Source organism: Hakea prostrata, chromosome 7 (genome assembly GCF_041222555.1).
Source record: "Hakea prostrata isolate BN-2017 chromosome 7, UWA_Hpros_2, whole genome shotgun sequence".
Classification (NCBI taxonomy): Eukaryota; Viridiplantae; Streptophyta; class Magnoliopsida; order Proteales; family Proteaceae; genus Hakea; species Hakea prostrata.
In genome coordinates, this window is record NC_142606.1 from 52,352,884 (window position 1) to 52,359,503 (window position 6,620).

Sequence of the window (6,620 nt, forward strand, 5' to 3'; positions counted from 1 at the left end):
TGTCAATATAGGTCTCTTGAGATAAACCCAGTAATCTCTTTTGCCTATTTCTAACAATCTTGACACCAAGCACATAGCTTGCTTCACCCATGTCCTTCATATAAAATACGGAGGACAACCATTTCTTAATGGTTTCCAATAGCTCCTTGCTATTGCTAGCCATAAGTATGTCATCTACGTACAATGTCAGAATGACATAATTATTATCAGATCTCTTGGTGTAAACACAGTGGTTTTCCTCAAGCATGGAAAAACCATTTTCCATCATAGCTTGGTGGAAGCACACATTCCACTGTCTAGATGCTTGCTTTAAGCCATATATGGACTTCTTAAGCTTGCACACTTTGCGCTCAAGTCCATGTGCTTTAAAGCCTTGAGGTTGATCCCTATAGATCTCTTCCTCAAGTTCTCCATTGAGAAAAGCAGTTTTTACATCCATCTGATAAAGCTCCAAGTCCAACTGAGCAACAATGGCTAGTATGAGGCGAATTGAGGCAAACCTAACCACAGGGGAAAAAGTTTCCTCATAATCAACGCCCTCTCGTTGGGTGTAGCCCTTAGCCACTAAACGAGCCTTGAATCTCTCAATAGATCCATCCGCCTTTCTTTTGATCTTGAGAACCCACTTGTTCCCAATCGCCTTTCGGCCTGGCGGCAAGTCAACCAAGTCCCAGACATGATTAACTTTCATCGACTCCAACTCTTCCTTTATTGCTTTTAACCATTCCTTTGAGCTTGACCCCGCAAGAGCTTCTTGCACACTCTTTGGTTCATGCTCATCGACTGAAATCATCTCACATTCGATCTCTTCAGGAGTTACCATGTAGGCTTCATCCTCTATGTCGAAACGTCGACGAGGAACTAGCCCGCGCCCACTACGGCGCAAGTGCATGTCAGATTGCTCACCGTCTAAGGTAGCTATCACATCTGCACTCCCACTCCCACTAGGATCTTCTGGATGAACCCCAGGTTCATTTTCCGGAATCCGAATCCCTGGAGTGACAAGACCACTATCTTGTATCTCAAAGAATTCCGATGATTCTTTGTTAACTCCTGAAAGAGATGGAAAATCATTCTCCAAGAATGTTGCATCCCTAGACTCAAGTTCCGTTCTCCTCTCACTCTCATCTAGTCCAATGAAGACATGGCCCTTTGAGGGTTCAGAATATCTCACAAAGATACACTTTCTTCCTCTGGGTCCAAGCTTTCCATATTGGTGAGAAGTAGAGTGAACATATGCTGCACATCCCCATGCGCTCAAGTAACTCAAATCTGGCTTCCTTCCGGTCCACAACTCATATGGTGTGGAAGGAACCGATTTGGTTGGAACTCTGTTGAGGATATAGGCCGCAGTCAGCAAAGCATCTCCCCAATAAGAGATGGGTAGATTTGCCTGCGCCATCATGGATCTCACCATGTCTAGCAAGGTTCTATTCCTCCTCTCAAAGAACCCCATTTTGCTGTGGAGTCCCTGGAATAGTAAGTTGTCTAGATATCCCCTTTTCATCACATAACCCTTTGAACATATCGGAGAGATACTCTCTACCTCTATCCATTCTAAGAGTTTTAATCCTTTTATCTAACTGATTCTCAACCAAGCTTATGAATTTCTTAAAACATTCCAGAGCTTCTGACTTATGAGAAATTAGATAAATGTGACCATACCTTGTATAGTTATCTATGAATGTGATGAAATAAGACTGTCCTTTTCTAGTATGCACATTCATGGGTCCACACACATCTGAATGGATAAGTTCTAAAGGAAGAGAGGCTCTCAAAGCCTTTTTAAATGGTTTTCTAGTTGCTTTTCCTGCTAGACATGACTCACAGGTTGGCAAATTAGATAGTGAACCTTGGCCTAAGAGACCTTCTCTTGCCAACCTGTTCATCCTATCTAAGCCAATATGTCCTAGTCTAGCATGCCACAAATTAGAATCAATACACACAAAGTTTTGGCAAACAAAAGCATTACTAGAATTAAATGAATAATCAATTGTATCCAATACAATGAAACCATTATCAAGAAAACCATAACCATAAACTGTATCACCCAGATACAAAACCAAATAATTGTTCTCAAATACAACTCTAAAACCATGTCTCATAAACCACTCTTGTTTCTGTTCCCACCTCTGTTACTTTGCCTAGACCACTGAGGTTGAGCTCTCTCCTTCTTGCGCTTGAAGCCTGCACCCTTACTAGTGCTTGCTTCAGCAGCAACTACTTCAGTGTGAGGGACATCGGCCAACATCCGATCCTCCTCTAGCTCAAGGTGCTTGGCAGCTTGATCAAATGTCTTGACCTCATCAACATGAGTCAAGAAGATCTTCATATGCTCCCAAGTCTTTGGCAATGACCTGATGACTGCGGAGACTTGCTCCTCATCAGTCTTCTGGCGCCCACATGCGCTCAACTCACTAATCATGTTAGACATGATGGTTATATGCTGCCTCATGGTGTGACCCTGGCACATCTTATAACCGTCAAAGGTGAGTCCAAGCTGGCGGCCTCTTGTGGTGGAAGTCCCTCCATACTGGGACTTCACAGCCTCCCACAAAGTCTTTGCAGTCCTATGCTTCTCATAACGAAGCATCAGGTCATCCCTCATGGAGCTCAGGATTGTAATCCTGGCTACCCGGTCTTTCCTCTTCCAAGCATTGTATGTATCAAGGTCCCTGCGATGCTGTGCAGTGGTACCTTCCTCAAGTGGGTTCATGGTTTGGTTTATGGTCTCCAGCATATCCTGCTCTTCCAGGAGATATTGCACCTTTCGGTGCCAGAGGTCATAATTCCTCTCATTCAGCTTATCTCCTTTAGTGAGGTCAGCAACAATGCTCTTGGTAGCAGTCATTTTTCTAGAGATATTACATACAAGAATGAGTTCAATAAATCTAGCATAAAACACAACTCATGCAACAACAAATCACACTAGCATAGTCAACCTATGGGATAAGCACTTAAACCAAAAGAGATGCTTAAAAAAAAACATTCAATCAAATTCTCATGCAAACCCACATAGACTTATACACTAGCTTCATTCTGTGCAAGAAACATGATTGATAGACCCATAAATAAAAAAAATAGTTTTATTAAAATAAAACATGCAATCATGTTAAAGCTACGAGGTGGTTCACACAAAACACTTCTACCTCATTAGCTCCCACTAGGCCCCAATAGGCCCTCAATGCCCAAACATCACACAGATTGTCGGGCCATTGGTGTCCAGTAAATTAGAAACACATTCTGAACTGGACAGACCAATATCCAAAAAAATCCATCTCCCAGACGGACTGCCGTCTGCCCAGACGGAATTCCGTCTGCCTTTTATGCCCAGACGGATGACCGTCTCCCAAACGGAAATTCCGTCTGGGTCACTGTGACCACTCTGATAATAGACGGACGACCGTCTAGTCAGACGGTCGTCCGTCTGGTCCACAGTGACCAAAAACGGCGATTTTTCAATTTTTCTTGAACGAAAAAAAACGGTAAAACACGTTTTTTCACTCAAAAAATCATCCAAAAACACATGAAAAAAATCCAACAATAAATTTTAAACAAAAAATTATCATCATGGATTATCAATTCATGCAAATCTTCTTTAGGGAAATTCACAAGGATCTCCCACTCGGATCCGAAACAAAATTAAAGGTTTCCAAAAACCCTATCAATTCTCCCATGGGTTTCGTATTAAACCCTTGATCCTCCCATTGGATCCATACAATAAAATTAAACAATGGGGAGGAACAATAAACGTGGGAACCAATGGCTCTGATACCAATGTTGGTAATACTCCAAAAATAATTCAATTCAATCAATTGATGGGGGAAAGATTCCTTACCTGGATTCGCTTTCCCTTACTTGAAGTATTTGCAGCGGAAGTCTAGATCCACGTTCTCGTTCCACCACCAAAGATTTACCGGCGAGATTCCACAATCACTGGGAAAGGGAATAATATCCACAACCCAAATGCCGTGGATTAATGGAATGAAGATCAAAAACTAGGAAAGGAAAAATTTCCAATCCTGCGATTCTAAGAGAGAGGAAGAGAGAGAGATGGAGCCGCTGTTTCTCAGAGATTCGCTCGTGCGAATGAATCACTCAGTTACTTCCTCACTAATGCGGTGGTTACCAAAATATATAACCCTATTTTGTAACCGCCCTAATAGTGAGTTTCCAATATTGCCCTTGGGCATTTAATTTATTAATCAAATTAATAAATTCCAACAAAACTTTAACGTGCCATACGAGTTGTGCCATACTATTAATAGTCTCAAGGCAAGATAACTAATAGTTCATTACTTCATTAGTTCAAGAAACAATCGATCACTATTTCTCATTCCCAACAGAGTTTATCATAATATTGACAACAATAATTGGAATCGAAAGCTAAAAATCAGGAATTAAACCACAATATTAAAAAGTAAAAACGTTAGTAAGACTTAATGGCACGCATATCTATCAAACTGCATCAGCCATAAAATTGAGTTCATTAAAATCACTACATAGTCTCCATTTCAAATAGTCGAAGAACAAATAAACAACTAATCGATTATAAAATTTGAGAAATGCACCTTGATGTAAACGTTTTCTGCAGCCTTTTCCTCTTCACCAAGGATTTTACCATTGCTCGAAGACCTCCTGGATATGTATCTTGCTGCGATTCTCCCCGCCTTGAGCTTATTTTGATTTAGAAAGGTCTAGACCACGTCTCCGGGAACCTAAACACTGGTATAGCGTCATAAGTTTAAAAAACACAGCAAAAGCAGAAAAAAGCAACTCATGGAAGAGAAGGTTGGTTCATGTAATTTAAGGGTAGGGTGAAGGCCTTCCGTAACAGAGGATTATACTCACAATAGATTGAGGGAGATTGAGAGAGTTCGAGAGACAGACTGAGAGAGATTCAAAGAGATCGAGAGACAGATTATGTGAAATCCCCTAGATTTCTACCCCTTTAACCCGTGGTTTCAAGACCAAGAACCCGGGCCTTTAGTCGGCGACAACTGTGAGCCATTCAAGTCAAGCCCAAATGTTTGGAAATGGAACCAATGTTGGTGGATGACCCTTGTGATGACTCTACAACTCTCTTAAAGTTTAAGTGAAGAGAGAAGATTAATCCCGATGGTGTAAAAAGGGTGATTTTAGAATGTCTATAGATCGGTGATGGAGATTTCGATTGATACGAATAAGGTATGAAATCGAAGATCGTCAAAAGAACTTTCCAACGAGGCAAAAATCATCAAAATCGGAGTTCGTTTTGGGGTCCAACCATGGACGGTAAGTTGGGCCGTTTGGGTGAACCAACCCCCACCCAGTTTTCTATTTAGGGGCAAAATTGGAAATTCGGATTTTAAGCCCTAAACACTTTTTTGGAGGCTAGAAAGAGGTGGAGGCTTTGAGAAGAGGAGAAAGGAAGGAGAAGAATATTTCCCATCCAATCAAAGGTGCTCTATGACTCGAATATCATTGCGAAATATTAAGAAATGTTAGTTTTCTTTAATCCTTCTTTTATACATGGTTTTGGAAGCAATTTCTCTTCTTTCCTTTTGAGAGATCTTAAAGGAAAGCATGTTTGTTATCTTGGATGATCATCTTTTCTTGTATTAATGCTTTCCTTGAGAATGGGGTAATGGTAAGATCCCTTGCTTTGATTTTTGCATTTTGACTCTCCGGGTCACCCATGGGTGATTTAAGAGAGCCAAATTTAGGCATTTTTTAGATGAATCAAATTTGATCAAATTGAAGGTATCCGTATGATCCTTTTGCTACCAATTAGATTTCTTCCAAAGTTTTGTTTCATTATAGACTTCGAATTGGTGATGAATTAGAGACCATTCGCTAGTTTGATTGAGAAATACTATTTGTAAAGTAGTGTTAAGGATTTGGATTTTTGTGGGAAGATTTTGGGACATCCTTTGAAACCCAAATTGGCTCTAATTTGTGATAATTATTTATTTTGCATAAATAGGTTTATATATATCCTTAGTCACCAACTTGTGGAAATGAATTATTAAACTTTGGAGGAAGAACAAAGTAAAAGGTGAGGAATATATTTAACTTTATATTGCATGTATAATGATGTTAGTTAATTTTCATTATTTATATCTTGACTTGCTTTAGTATTGTCTTGTGATTATGTCTTCTATTTTTCAATATCTTTGAATATTGATATGATAATGTATGGATGAGATTGAATGGATTGAGTTTTTCTTGTTGAATCATAAATTATTGATATAAAAATATATGGATGATATTGAATTAAAATTGTCATTCTATTTCATGTTACAAACTAGGGTTGTGGGTTCACCCATTGCCCTAGTGACATTATGTGATTGCTTAGATTGTAATTGGGAATGGAAAATGCTCTTTTGGCATTTCTGCCATAGGATACCAAAGGAGGCGGTATGGGACACATTCCTATGGTGCCCTTGGCGCTTTCCTGATTACTGATTGACATACCTAGGGCATGTCTAGAAATGTTGGGTTAGGTGATCTCATGAGTACTACTACCCTTTCGGCAGGGGTATTGAAGTCGGTTATCCTGTGATGTTAGTGGTTGGGTCCTGTGTGTCAAGCAGGCCCCACTATCATCATAGAGAGGTAGGGTTGCATATAATAGATAA